Below are 15,750 nucleotides of genomic sequence, written 5' to 3' on the forward strand. Positions count from 1 at the left end.
CGTATTCCGACACTGTTACTCACACATTTTAAGAACTCAAAATGGAGGTAACATCATAAAAAAAATTTCGGTGACCAACCAAAACCCCCTTCAGAGGCCAATTCTAGGTGCGCTACTGGGTCTCCCTCCGCTCTTTCCATCTGTCTCTGACGTGGGAGCTCACATGTCTGGTTATCTCTGCCCAACCGAATTTCATGTTCTAGATAATTATACGATGTAGTCTGCACAATATCCCTTTAATCACCAGCAATCTTTCGATTTAGCACCAGATTAGTCATTATTTGCGTCTTGTTCATATTAATCTCTAGTCCGACCTCCAAGGAAGCGTGATATAATTTTTCAAACATTATTATTGCATCATCCATACGATCGGCTATAAGGACGATGTCATCTGCAAATCTCAAATGACTGAGCTTCTCTCCATTTATGTTGATACCATGCTCGTTCAGATGTGCCTTCTTACAAGCATGTTCTAAAAGTGTCGTGAATAGCTTTGGAGAGACTGTGTCTCCTTGCCGTACTCCTCGCTGTATACAGAATTTATTTGTTTCTTGTTCAGATAGTCTTACGCTAGCTGTGGTATTTTCGTAGATATATTTGATTGTTAGTGTAGCGATGGTATATTCGGCATTCTGTCAATGATTTTAACATTTTCTGATAGCTTATGGTATCGAATGCTTTCTCGTAGCCGACAAATATCAGTGCCGATGGTTTGTTGTATTCTGCAGACTTCTCTATCAGGTTCTTTATCACTAGTAAGTGGTCGTTAGTGCTGTATCCCGATCTAAATCCAGCTTGTTCTCTAGACTGATAGAAGTCTAATTTAGCGTCCAGTCTTTTTTGATAATTTTTGTGAAAAGTTTATATATGTGTGAAAGCAAACTGATAGGACGGTAGTTTTTTAAATATATTATGTCTCCTTGCTTGTGTAATAAAGTAATGCCTGCATTATTTCATTGAGAAGGAGTTTTTCCTTGGAAGATGCATTCGGTGAAAAGCTTGGCCAAAGCCTGGATAATTTAATGTCCACCAAGTTTGATCGCTTCGTTCACTACTCCGTCATCGCCAGGGGATTTGTTATTTTTCATTTCTAAAAGTGCCGTTTTGATTTCGTATGGAGTTATTTCTGGCATTAATTCTGATCCCTGGTTTGTGATTTTAGGCAGAGGCTGATCTTACCTTACGTCGGTGCTCTCATACATTTCGCGATAAAAGGATTCGGCAACCTCAAGGATTTTGGTTTTTTCGGTAGTAATGTTTCATATGGTATTGTTGTCATCTTTGAGTCCCTTCTTGTGAATATTTCTGGATTGTTTGTAGTGTTATGTTATTTTCTTTCTTTAATCTTGTGGAATTCCTTGTTTATTAATGACAGAGGGTAGTCATTTTTAGTCAGAACCTTTGTTAGCAGGTTTTTCTCTTCCTGAAATGCATTTTTATTAGAGCAGGAGCTTCGCGCTCTATCATATAGGGATTTGATGATTCCTTTTTTGATGTTTACATTGTGGTTGGAGAGGTAATTTAAATATCTGTTGGGTTTCTGTAGATTTTGGTTGCAAATCCTGTGTCTTCTTTTGTGATTAGCACGTACAGAAAAGGAAATGTTGTTGTTCTCTTGTTCCATGGTGAATTTGATTGATTCTTCTTTATTGTTGATATCCATCAGAAATTTATCCAATGCTTCTGACCCGTGGGGCCAAATGGAAAACATATCATCTACATATCTCCAAAATACTGTGGGTTTGTGTTGTTTGTGTACAATGTTGTGTTAAAAAACCTCCATGAATATATCTGCTAATAATGGAGATAAGGATGAGCCAACGGCTAATCCGAAATTTTGCTTATAGTAATCATTACCTAATTGAAAATAAGTGTTATCTGTGAAGAGTGTTAGTAGCTCCATTATAGATGATATACTCAGTTTGTGTGCTAGAGGTTGTATTATGACTACTTTTGGTAGTCTGCCAGGTATTCCTTAAATTTGTGCAGTGTTTTGTATATTCTGTTTTCCAGTGATTTGGTTGGGTCTTTTTTTAGTTTGGTCTAAAGTCCAATTGTGACCGATCCCTGACTTGTCTCCTGGGATTGGCTTTTGTCCATAGTTACAGTTGCGTTGCCCTTGTCGGTTGGTAATATTATTATGGACTCATCTTCTTTTAGGTCTTTGATAACTTTCGAGTTCCTCTTTACTGATATTTGCTTCTGTCTGTGTGTTTTTCTCCTTTGTGTTAGTCTTCTTTGTGTTTGTCTTTCTTAAAAATAAATTTTAAATATTGATAAATTATTTAATTTGATATAATAAGCCTTTCTCTCAATTTGGTTCTTTCAGAATTCATGTAGACTTTCTAGGATAAACAATTTCAATTTTGCAATAACTGTTAAGTAAAACTTCTTAAAAAGCGTATAGCTGAATATACTCATATTTGATATTGCCCCTATTACGAGAAATTAAAGTTTTTTGTGCATTTTAGACAAGTTATTAATAATTTTCAAAACATCGACTTTTAAAGCTTGTTTTGGAATAATTAAGCAACAAATTAACAAACTTCACAAACTCTTATTTTAAAGGATTTTCTATGCTTTTTCAGTAAAATTTTATCAATTTTGCCTATAATTTACCGGTGTTCACCTTTTGTATTTAAAATCTGTTTTGTATTTATTTATACAAAGTATTATTTCTGCTTTCTGGTGGTTGATACTGATAAATAACTAATAAACTGAATAAAAACTGAATTTATTTGTACATTGCTTACACTGTGTTATATGATCGCTACATTATCGTCATGATTCTTTTTTAATGCTATTGTCATGCGCGCTGTCATCAGCTGACATGCGACGAGAACTTATTTGCCCTACATTTGTGTATTCTGCAACAAAATCAAACAGCGATTTTACTTTGTTATAAGTAAAAAAATGGCGTTTAATCTTTTCCATACTTGCGTTGTATTACTTTTTTTCTCTACAGTAAAATGCTGAGGCGAGCGTCATGGAACTAGCCCACAAGACGGCGTCGTTACGGTTAGCGTCATAGAACATCGGTTTTTGACATCGATGCAGTACTCTCGATCAATTCGTTTCTGGTCATCATAAATTTACTCGAGCAGGTTTAAATTAAAAACTGCATGAAAAATAACTAATAAAATATAGACATGAAATGAAAAGTAAAAAATTAAAAGAATATCTTTCACTAAAAGATTCGACTCGTAAAGATTGTTAAAATTTAATAAAAGTCATAATGTCATTCGATTTATAACAAGATTGAATCATGTTTAAATTTTAATAGTAGGAAGGTCGCGTTAAGTTCTACAGCACTTAAGCCACAATTTACCCATTGTGCATCATCCCAGGGAGCTGTTGCCCTTAGCTCATTGTCCATCCTACCATTTCTAGGTCTTGGACCAGGACTCGCCGAAACGCGAGATGAAACTCTACAGTTTTGTCTTCTCGTTTACACTTCCTACATAGAGGTGTGTCTACTAGCCCCAGTGTGTGGAGGTGGTTGCTTAGTTGACAATGACCAGTTAAAAAATCATTTGTCAAGCGTCGTCAATCAACTGAATTTTCAAGGTTACTTAGTGTTACCCTGGCAAGTCTACATCCTTGCCCTTCTTCCCATCTTTTTACGGTTGCAAGTTGTAGTTGACCAACCAAAAAGATCCCCAGGTCCTAAGAGCCTGCCGCCTTTCTAGCCAATTGGTCAGTAATGTGGTTGCCTTTATTCCTATCCTGTCCTTTAACAAACCTCAGGATGATATTACCATCCGAAACTTGAGTTAGTGACTCGTGACACTCCATTACTAACCCTGATGTGACACGTGGTCTATTCAAGGTTAGTAGCGCTTGTCTGCTATCTGTGCAGATTCTTATAGTTATAGTATTTGCCCATACCCCACTTTATTATTAGGTTCGTGATCTGGAGTATATCCCGCATGCCGAGCCTTTTTCCATTTTGGAGCCATCGGTGCATATGCAATAGGCATTTGCTACGTTTGTTATCCCTATACTGTCTGGTTTCGATTTTGTAGGGTTTGTCAAAGCCAAACTTTGACTTCAATTGACTGGAAGCCTGTCTCTGCCTCTCCCCGCCAGAAACGAGTTCTCAATTGTCCCATTCCTACATAAAGGTTTGCACCAGCTGAGCGCAGTCGCATCATTGTCACCAGCGCCACCTCTTTGTCATATATGTCTAGAGGCGTGATGCCAATGATTAACTCTATCGCAGCAGTTGGTGTTGTTTTCATGGCACCTGTTATATTTATGCAAGCCATCCGCTGAATGTGGTTTAGTTTGTTAATCGCTGTTGCCTGTAGCACTTTTGGTACCCAAGCAATAGCTCCGTAAGTTAGCATTGGTCTAATGACAACAGTGTAGACCCAGTGTAGTTTAAAATCCTTGGGGGTATTAAGCCCGTGATTCTTCTTTTCCTTGTAAAGAGGACCATCTCTGTCTTTTTAGGATTTATAGATAGTGAGTATTCGTTGCACCATGTTTTCAAACTTACCGCTTTGCAGCAATACTGCTTACAGCAATATCGTCTGCATAGGCTATTGCAGATTGTAGTGTATTGTATATAGAACCCGTTGCTGCTGAGTTGGTCAACCAGTGTGTCTAGAACTATGTTACAGAGGAGTGGTGATAGCACCCCTCCCTGTGGACACCCCCTCGTAACTATACCTCTAACAGAAACGTCTTCTACATTTATTCTTATTGCTCTATTAGAGAGCATACTGAATATCCATTCGCTTACGGCCAGGGGAACATTCCTGACGTTGAGCTGTTGGGTGATGGTTGGAAATGTGGTTTTATCAAATGCTCCCTTAATGTCTATGAATATACCTAGGGTGGATTCTTTATTGTTCAGCGATCTTTCTATTTTTCCCACTACATGATGCAGCGCAGAATCGGTAGATCTTCCCGAAGTATATTCATACTGATTTGGGTGAAGTGGGTTATGGACCAGAACTTCATCCCTTATGTACCTCGCGCATAGCCTTTCCATCGTTTTCAACAGAAAGGATGTTAGGCTAATTGGTGGGAAAGCCTTTGGTAGGATGTAGTCCATCCTACCTGGTTTTGGTATGAAGAACCACCGTAGTAGGGCTAGATATATGCCGTCAGGCCCTGATGATTTCAAAGGGGTGAAGCACAATATGACCCATTTTACCTTTTCCTCATTAATCATTGTAATGGCGAGATGCCAGTCGTTTATTGAGGGTATGATTGCTTCTTCCGTCCAGTTTGGTGCTGTTGAGGCGCTAGAACCGGGAAAGTGTGTTTTCATCAGGACCTCAGCACTTTCGCAAAGATTGGAAGTTTTGTTTCCATCTACCTTCGTTAATATGCCGATATACCGATGTGGGTCCTTTGAGAGCGCTTTTTGTAGCCTGGAAGCCTGCGGGAAATCTTTGATTTCCTCACAAAAGGTTCTCCAAGCAGCTCTTTGTCTTTGTCTGCAGACTTTCTTAAACTCTCTGAGATTTGATTGATAAGAATCCCAATCTTCTTTGAGTTTGGTGCGTTTTGCTCTATTAAAACGCAAAAAAGATCTTATTAACGAATGCGATAAAGCTTGTAAAAAGCTTAAAAAATATACACCAACAAAAACTGCTGCTGAATAGAAATTTGATTGAAAATATTATGAAATTGTTAAGAAAATAGTATAAACAGCAATTTTGTAGATTATTATAAAGCTTGACAAATTTATCAAAAGCCGTTATTAGATACCTGTATCAAAGAGTGTCATGAAAAATACTTTTTATTTACTAATTTCTCTGGTCTATTATGCATACAACTGAAGACAGAAAATTGTTTGCCACCATAACCGCTAATCTTCAATGGTGGAGACGGCACATGAAGAAAAATAAGTGTTACAGAGTACTCATAACTCAGTGTAGTTGCTTGTGTAATGTAACCTATATTCTTCTCATTTAGATAATTTTATACTTAATATTATGATAAAAGTAAATTTTCTTTTGTGAATATTACACAGTGTTAATTTAGTCACTGTATGAATATGTTAATATATAAAAAAGGTAAACTGTCTTGATCAGGTAGTCATAGTTCAAAATGTAAAATACAGCATCTAAAAAGCATGTTTTCGTGTCGAATCTAATAAATTTTCATTCATCCCATTAATGCTAACCATCTGACACGACAACAAATGTCCACGAACACAAGAGGCCCGAATATCAAACAAAAACGAACCGCAATAAAAAAGAAAGAAAAAATTACCGCTTACCCCCCGACTATAAAAAATCTCGTATTACAAAATTCCGAAAACAAGCAGTTCTGCCGCATTTAATTATATTATGACGATCACGGCCTCTCTTTCTCTCTTACTCTCTCGAAGTTGGCTGGATTCCGGGGAGACGTTTAAAATTCAGACAACTGTCGGTTTCCAACTAAAGAAACTACAAAATGTTTACATCAGGTAAGGGTCTCACAAGAGAAAACAGGTAAAATGGCTTCATATTATTCTTTCTTGGATTGGACTACTACTTGCTTCTGATACAGTGGCGTTGTGGAAAGAATTCATGAACTCTACAAAACCCTTAAAGTGCAAATAAATTACAAATATAAAATACAGGTAACTGTGCCCATGGAAAATTATTTTATGTTTATTAAAAATATATGAGATGAAATAAAATATAATCGGAATAGAAAAAGAACTAAAAAATATTGTGCACGAAGTCAATTACATCTTAGTAATGCATTTTGAAAACAATAATATTATAAAACAATTACTGTTTATACACATGTGTAAACGCATCAAGGAAAAGCAGTAGAATAGAGAGTCACACGTAGTACACAAAAAATCACAGAGAGGAGAGGATGGCGACATAAGAAACGCCCAGCAGTTTGCAGTGACGGTATGAGTCAGTGTTAGCCCCAAGTTTTATAATTGATATTTCACAGCAAAAAGGTTTCTCGAAACTGCCAAATATTTTATCGATATTAGCTAGTCATAACTCCTCAAATTGGTTATAGGAGACGTCTTCTCATAGCAATATTAGATAGACGTAGGACTAAGGTTACATGGTGAATTTTTTAACCATTCAAGGCAATAACGACAATGTTCTAATCAACACCAACATAGACAAAATTAAAAGAATGTCGAACAAGTTTATTAAAATATCAAAACTACTAGACTAAAATTCCAGCATCAATAAAACAAAATAGTGATCAACAATCGCTTAAACATTAAAGTAGGAACACTCTTAAGGCAGACATTTAATCTTCTTCTTAATAATTAAGCTGTTACAGGTGTTATCGTAAATTCATAAGTTGATCTTTAAGATGTTCCTCCACCACCTGTTGCAGCTTATGCTGCAGAGAAAAATTGAAGATCAGCAGGAGGCAGAAGAAAATCGTGGCTATGGAACCTACGAACAAGGACGGGAATGATGTCAAGCAGAAAGAAGTAGATAGAATAATGTGTCATAGTGTCATAGCCAACATCCATAGAGAGATAGGCAATTTAAGAAGAGAAGAAGTTATTCTCACACATTCTGATAGCTGAGCACCCATGGTTACGACAATGTGGTCTGCATAGCTTATGAGGGTATGCCTCGTATACCTTTGAGCTTTCCCGGTATGGTAAATTTCTCCAGACAATCGTTTCAGAAAAGGTAGCGAAATAGCCGATTTTCTTGGTATAGTTTTAGACCTTAAAACTTTGTAAATGAAAATACAAAATCATGGGAATGCCGTTTAATAACAAGACAATATACACATGGCTATTTGCAGACGACCTACTTGTAATAGCGCAAGATTATGACAATATGGAATATAAGACAAGGACCCTGTTCGATTAATACAGAAAAGCGGGACTGGAAAATAAAATAAGAAAAATGTATTGCAAATGAAAACATGGAAACACTTAAATAAAATGACCTTCATAAAAGAAGGAACTGAGTACAAGACAATAGAGGAAAGAAACAACCAAGGAAGTAAAGCGGTCACTATAATCGATATCAAATAGCAACAAACACAGAATATGTATCACAGTCAAAAACATAATCACTTACAGTAACGAATTGTGGCTGCTAAAAGAAGGGTATAGAAGGAATGTAACGGATGTAACTCGATGTAACAGAAATGGGTAGCTGAAGATATGCAGTAGAAAAATCTACGGAAATAATAAGAGTGGTCGTGAAGGTAACACACGCAATATTAAATAATATTGTAACTTGTAACCCATTAACTTGATTGTGCCCACATGTTCGGAGAATGACAAAAGATCGACTTCTAAAGCAGATCCTAATGTGGCTACACAAAAAAAAATAAGAAGACCTCGTTTGAGCTGGAAAAAAGGCATAAACAGAGAAATAAGAGAACGAGAACTGGAAGATAACAAATGAAAAAACAATTGTTTTTGACGAGGACAAAATGCATGCAGCAGCGATGAGATTTTTAAGAAGAGTTACAGTCTGCACAATAATGGCTGCTATAAACGACAAATTAGGTAATTATAAAGATACATGGAGACAACATATTCAGAGCATGAAAAACGAAAGGCTCTCAAAAAAAAAATGTTTTTGGTAATTCATTTCAATTGGCAAGACCCTGTCTTGCCATTTCTAAAAACTAGGCGCATAATGTGTTGACTGTATATGTTAAATATAATGAGGGAGATAACACATTCTTTTTAGAGACTTTTTAACACACTAGATTTAATTAAGTGTCCACAAAGCTGCAGGAATTGACAAAATATTTCCCGAATTCCTAAACCACACTGGTCCAAAAACTCGAAAGTGGCTACTAGATTTATTCATGACGACACAAAACCTCCCTGAACTATTCAAACAAAGCAAAGTTATCGCAATCTGCAAACCAGGCAAGGACACTTCACTACCGGAGAGTTACAGATCAATCGCCCTCGATTTAACCCAGGAAGCAACTGCATTGATCAAGTTCTTTCTCTAACAACATTTATTAAAAATGTCTTCCAAAAGAAAATCAAAACGAGATTGATCTGACTTGCGCTTACGACACGGTATGGAAAGAAGGCCTACTACTGGATTAAAAATTGGTATCTGACATTGACAGATGACATCTAGCAATGTCAGATACCAGTTTTTAATCCATGTGAAACTTTTTAAAAAAGTGTAAGCATGACATTTAATTGTAAAATGTAATGTTTATAAAATAAAATAAAGTGCTTATTGAAAATAGCAAATTTGCCGAAACGTTTGAACAAAAGTTAAATAGTTTTATTTACATCAGACCGACAAACCCAGGAAATGAAAGTTTATATATTAATAATTCACGGTCAGGAATATATATATATATATATATATATATATATATATATATATATATATATATATATATATATATATATATATATAATATACTTTAATGCCTACGTCTTCCATTTCTTTAAATGTTTCAGCTCTTATTCGTTCTATTTATATGTTTTATTTAAAAATTCTTTATAAAATGTATATAATGTTTCTTTATATAATTAAAAAATTCCTTTTGGACTAAATCACAAAACGTTTTCGGACTAAGAAGTCCATTATCAGTGTATTACCTGGAATAAGTATTACCACTTTAGTGAATGCAAACGTAAAGGTTAAATTTTGACTAAGGTTGAAAGAGCAATGTCGTTAAATACTTACCAGGTGTACATGAGTAAAGCCACTAAATATTTGGGTAAAAAAGCGTTAAAATGGTACAACATTTATTATGTGTTATATTTTTGTTAAAAAGATGGTGTGATGTTAAAGTTTTAAACACCCTGCATGGCTACGTAAAACTTTCAATAGGGGTTGCTGCTGACCGTAAGACAATGTCTGAATGGGTACTAGAAGGTAACTGATTAAACTGACAGTTTTTGAACGGGTGTATGAACAAAGCAGCCAATGTAAATTGAAGTATGTGTCTTAATGTGATACCAGCCAATAATGTGGTACATGAATATGTTAAGACATTTAAATTTTTTTTTATTTATTGTTCCTTATAACGGTAACAAACATCTCTCAATATGTTGGAGGTAAGTGTGATATTCCCTAAAAATTATGTTTAAACCGTGTGAAACAATTATATGTGTGGAAAGAGAAAAATAATTGAATCTAAAGTAGGCAAGCATAAATATAAGTACCCAATGAAACAAAGATAAAAGAGATATTTATAAGGTCCTTTATGTTATAAATTAACATTTGGTATCTGAAAATTAAATGGAAGATGCAGGTATGATGTTGAGTTATTAATTAACAAAGACAAAATGTTGAACTTTCTTGTGTGTATACACAGTAGGATGTAGAAACCTATTAAATAAAAGTAAGGAAGAGTTATATTGTAATGTGGGGCTAATGTGTAATTTAACTTTAAATATTGTGTTTGAAAATTGTATAATAATTATTGAGATATAATGACGTAAAGAATATATTTAGGTTGTAAGTAGGCAAACATCAATACAAATACCTGCTATACTCGAAATAAACAAAAGATTATTAAGGAATAAGGCCCTGTATGTTTGTAATCAACATTTGGTACCTGAAAACTATTTGTTACGTATGTGTATGATGTTAAGATATTTATTATTGATGACTGAGGGTTAAACTGATTAATGTGTGGATTTATTGAATATAGAAATAGAGTGTATTTTTTTACATTGGTACCTCTTTATTTTGTGGTAATACTTATTCCAGGTAATACACTTATGATGGACTTTTTAGTCCGAAAACGTTCTGTGATGTAGCCCAAAAGGGTCTTTTAAATTATATAGCTTTTATAAAGGATTTTTAAATAAAACTTTTGTGATTCATACTAGATTCAAACTAGAGGAATTTCATTTTCCTTATGGACTATTTATATGTGTTTGTTATCCTGAGTCTATTTATCGCCGCCCTTAATTGTGATTTCAGCATTTGCAGTTCTTCTTTATAGCTTTCCAGTTCCGTATTGGTATCTTGACTTTATAATCAGTTTCCACTACTGAGATACCTTCCTGGTGTGTTATAATTGTTTCACTATGGTCTTTGATGATCTGTGTCTGCGGTTTAAATTCTTTTGCTCGATATTTCACTTTAGAAAAAAGTTCTCCGGATTCTTATCGGTTTGCATAGGTTATACACATAAGGAGTTATACACACTGTGAAAGGAGTTCTATACGTTTAATTATATTGGCTCCCTCTATATCTGACAATGCTGAATTTGTTACGCAAATTCTTCCAAGTCTTCTTTTTTGTTCTATAATGTTTAGGGTCTCATCAGTCATCCAATGTTTTTTTGTCTCCGAATTTCTTTTATGGTTTGTATTGTTGATAACTATAAATATCTTCGTGTTTTTTCCAGGTTTCTTCTGGGTCTCCAGAAGCTAGTGGTAATTTTTTCTGTTTTATTTTAGCCCTAATCTTTCTCTTTACGTCGGACCTGTCTTACTATGCACCTGGAATCAAAATTCTATCTGTAGCCTGATGCGCAGTGGGTGGTACGTTTTGCTTTCACAATGTCTATTAAGCTCCTGCTTCTTGTTGTTTTTTTTTTTAAATTTGGTTTTCATTGATATATAATAAAAAATAAAAAATAGAAATCACTGCATGAACATCTGCATTTTACTACATGTTAACTTGCAAAATGTTCGTTACTTCAAAACTTAATTTGAAGGAGATAACTGACTTTAACAATGACCGACACATATATTATTAGGAAAATTACCGTGTTGAAATCGTTTGAGTAAATTTTGACGGTAGAAGTCAAGCCTTAAGTAGTAAAAACTACAATTAAATAACATTAGTCAGTACCGTACGGTAAACCACAGTAAAAACGGTATGGAATACGTAAGGATAATCACTATTATGGGTATAGACAAAAAGATTTACTAAAATTATCTTTTTGTAAACGACACAATGTAAAACGAACGGATCGTAAAATAACTAATAAGAAAATTATATGTGGAAATGAACAACCATACGATTTTTGACGAAATTGCGACAAGAAAATATTAATTAATAAAAAAACAAATACCGCCTTGGAATTACAATAGTAGGTACAAAGAAAACACTGGTTTTACGTAAGCCTGCTTTTGCCAATTATATTAGCAACTATTAGTGTGAGAAGTTCACATATCTTCGCAAGATACGTCGAAAAAGTTGATTTAGCTAATTATTGTCAGTTTCTTGTTTTACACTCAGAACATTTTCAGAGATATTGTGATTGGATTTCTTATCTACTACTACATATAGAATTAGTCAAGCAATATTTTCCTAAGCCAATGTATGAGATTTCGTAGTGTTGATCTTCCACGTCTTCCTGGTTCGTAGTTGGCGTTGACTTTTCCAGACAATTTTCTAAATTCCTATCTGTTTTAAGCGTTGAGGTACTGTTCAATCAGGTGTTCAATCGTTTATAAATGCCATAAATATTCTATTAACCCATCAAAGGCTTTCTTTGCTACATAGCAACATAAGAGGGTATCTATTACAGATAGCTTTATCACCATGCTTTATCACAGAGCGCAAAATAATATATAAAACAAATACTACCAGAGTATTGAAAAATCCACAAGAAAACTAAATTCCTGTCTTCTTCTTCTTCTTAGCTTTCTGTCGTCCATGTTTGGACATAGGCCTCTCCCAACTCCTTCCATCGGTCTCTATCCTGAGCAACATATTTCCAATTTGTTCCGGCTATTCTTTTAATATCATCAACCCATCTCATCTGTGGTCTTCCTTTTGGTCGTTTACTTTCGTAAGGTCTCTGTCGACGACAACCCATTTTGTATTTGAACGGTCCGCCACTGCAGCCCAGACAGCCAGCTAGTCGGTACAGACGACAGATGACAGAATGACATTCCATCACCAGCCGTTGAGAAGCATAGAACTATTTGTTATTGTTTTCATATTTTTGTGCAAATTCATAAATAAATGCCGTATTTTAGACTATTAATTAATTTCAATGAATACAGTCCACTACAACAATAAACATTGGTCCATTCGACCCGATATTTGTGATAAAATCAGTGCTAAAAGTGATTCACAGTTAACGGTCAAGTGAAAGAACACGTGGGATTGCCGAACAATATACAGCCAAAAATACCGGTGAGTTCCCATCTGATTCCTATACCTATTTATACTGTTTTTGTTTGTGTAAGTTGCATAAAACTATTTACAATCTATATATCTATTTAAATTCAATTCGAATCTATTTGATTAATAAACAATGTCGGACGAACACTTAAAAAGATTAATTAGAAAACGTGCTGGTCATAAATTTTCATTTACAATTTTCTCCAAATTTCTAGAGTCTATTAAATGCAAATTAGAATTACATGATGTTGAAAAAATCGAACTAAGCGACAGAATAAATAAACTAGAAAATACATTTTTAGAAATTAAAATTATCCAATCAGAAATAGAAGAATTGGCAGACGATCCCGAACCACACTTTGTGATAAGGGAAGAACTTGAAAACAATTTTTATTCACTATCGGCTAATGCCAAAGCATTGTTAAATAAATTCATTTCAGATATTGATGATAAAAAGTCGGTGACAAGCGAGCATACAAACAATAACACTTCTATTTCTGACGGGGCTTATCGTTTACAAGGTGTAAAACTGCCAACAATACAAATTCCAAAGTTCGACGGCACATACGAATTTTGGCTAGAATTTCGAGACACTTTTGAGTCACTCATTCATACAAATGATAGTATTACAAATATTCAGAAGTATCATTATCTTCGGGCATCATTACAAGGAAATGCCGCCGCAGTCATAAAACCTATCGAATTTTCCGCAAACGGGTACAATTTGGCATGGGACTCTGTATGTGATCGATACAATAATAAAAAACTCTTAATACACAATCATATTAAAGCTTTATTTTCATTGGAATCTATTCAAAAAGAATCTTTTGTAAAATTTCGTAAATTAGTAGATGATTTTTCAAAACATTTAAAGTCACTTCAACAATTAAATCAGCCGTGTGAACAATGGGATGCCTTACTTATATTCATTATAACATCAAAACTAGACGAAACTACTATTAGGGAATGGGAAAAGCATATTGCTACTCAAACGGAACTACCAACTTTATCCGATCTAAAAGGATTTTTAAAATCAAGAGCAGATTTTCTAGAGGCAATTGAAATGAACATTGAAACAAAAAATAAAAGTAAGGAGAACAGGACGACTAGGGGATTCTTAGCAACAAAAACAAACTATACATGCGTCTCTTGTCAAGGCGACCATAGCATTTACACTTGCGAAACATTTTTAAATTATCCAATAAACGAAAGGTGGAATTTTATTAGATCAAAATCATTGTGTACAAACTGCTTGCGATCGGGTCACTCCAATAAACAGTGCAAACTCGGGCCATGTCGCAAGTGCAAAGCACGTCACAACTCACTTTTACACAATAATACAAATGATAGGAGCATCATTATAAGCCAAAATAATTCGGGCACGTTCAATAGAAATTCGAATATATCCAATAGCAGTATTAATACAAATCCATCACAAAGTACAAGTGAGCCAATAAATCCAGTAACAAGTAACAATACATTTTGTGGTAACAGCATGCTTTCTTGTTCTGATACAGGCTATGTTTTTCTCTCAACAGCAATCTTAAGTGTTAAAGATATGAATGGTAAAATGCAAAGGGCTCGTGCACTATTGGATTGCGGGTCTCAATCTTCATTTATCACAACAAACATGTGTAACAAACTAGGAATCAAACCACAAGATGTCAGCTTAAATCTTTTGGGCATAGGCAACAAACTATCAACTATTACAGGTCAATGTCAGTTAGAGATTTGCACATCTAATAATAAATTTGTAAAAATAATCAACTGTTTTGTATTGCCAAAAATAACAAATATTCTTCCTCATACAAACATTGATGTAAGCGCTATAAACATTCCTAATACAATTCGGTTAGCAGATCCTAATTTTGGCAATGCTGGATCTATTGACATTCTTATCGGCGCAGATATTTTTTGGCATTTGATTTGTAAAGGTCGCATATCTTTAGATCAAGGTCCTATTTTAACAGAAACAATATTTGGGTGGATAATTTCTGGCCCGCTGGGATCGGTTCCCCACAATACAATATCTTGCAATCTTAGCACAAATCTGGAACTAACTAAACTTCTTCAGCAATTTTGGGAAGTAGAGGAATTGCCAAATATTCCTCATCTATCTGAAGAAGAGCAATTGTGCGAGGACAATTTTCAAAAAACTACTACACGTGATCCAAATGGTAGATTCATAGTTATGATGCCATTAAAACAATATCCGCATGTGTTGGGTGATTCAAGGATACAAGCTGAAAGAAGATTTCATCATCTAGAAAAAAGATTAGCACAAAACAATCCTCTTCGCGAACAATATATACAATTCATGCGCGAATATCAGGAGCTAAACCACATGTCGTTAGCAGATATCTCTGAAAACTCTACTGTCGACTACTACATGCCACATCATGGTGTCGTAAAGGAGGACAGTCTTACAACAAAACTTCGTGTCGTGTTTGACGCATCTTCACCAACAAGCAACGGGTTATCATTAAACAATATTCAATGCGTCGGACCCAGTATACAACAAGATCTATTCTCAATTCTCATCCGATTCAGAAAACACAAATTCATCATAAGCTCAGACGTAACCAAAATGTACAGGCAGGTGTTAATTCATCCCAGCCAACGCAGTCTTCAAAAAATAGTCTGGAGGGAAAGTCCTTCAGATCCATTACAACATTTTGCTTTAAATACGGTTACTTATGGCCAAGCATCAGCTAGT

The sequence above is a fragment of the Diabrotica undecimpunctata genome, chromosome 5 (genome assembly GCF_040954645.1).
Source record: "Diabrotica undecimpunctata isolate CICGRU chromosome 5, icDiaUnde3, whole genome shotgun sequence".
NCBI lineage: Eukaryota > Metazoa > Arthropoda > Insecta > Coleoptera > Chrysomelidae > Diabrotica > Diabrotica undecimpunctata.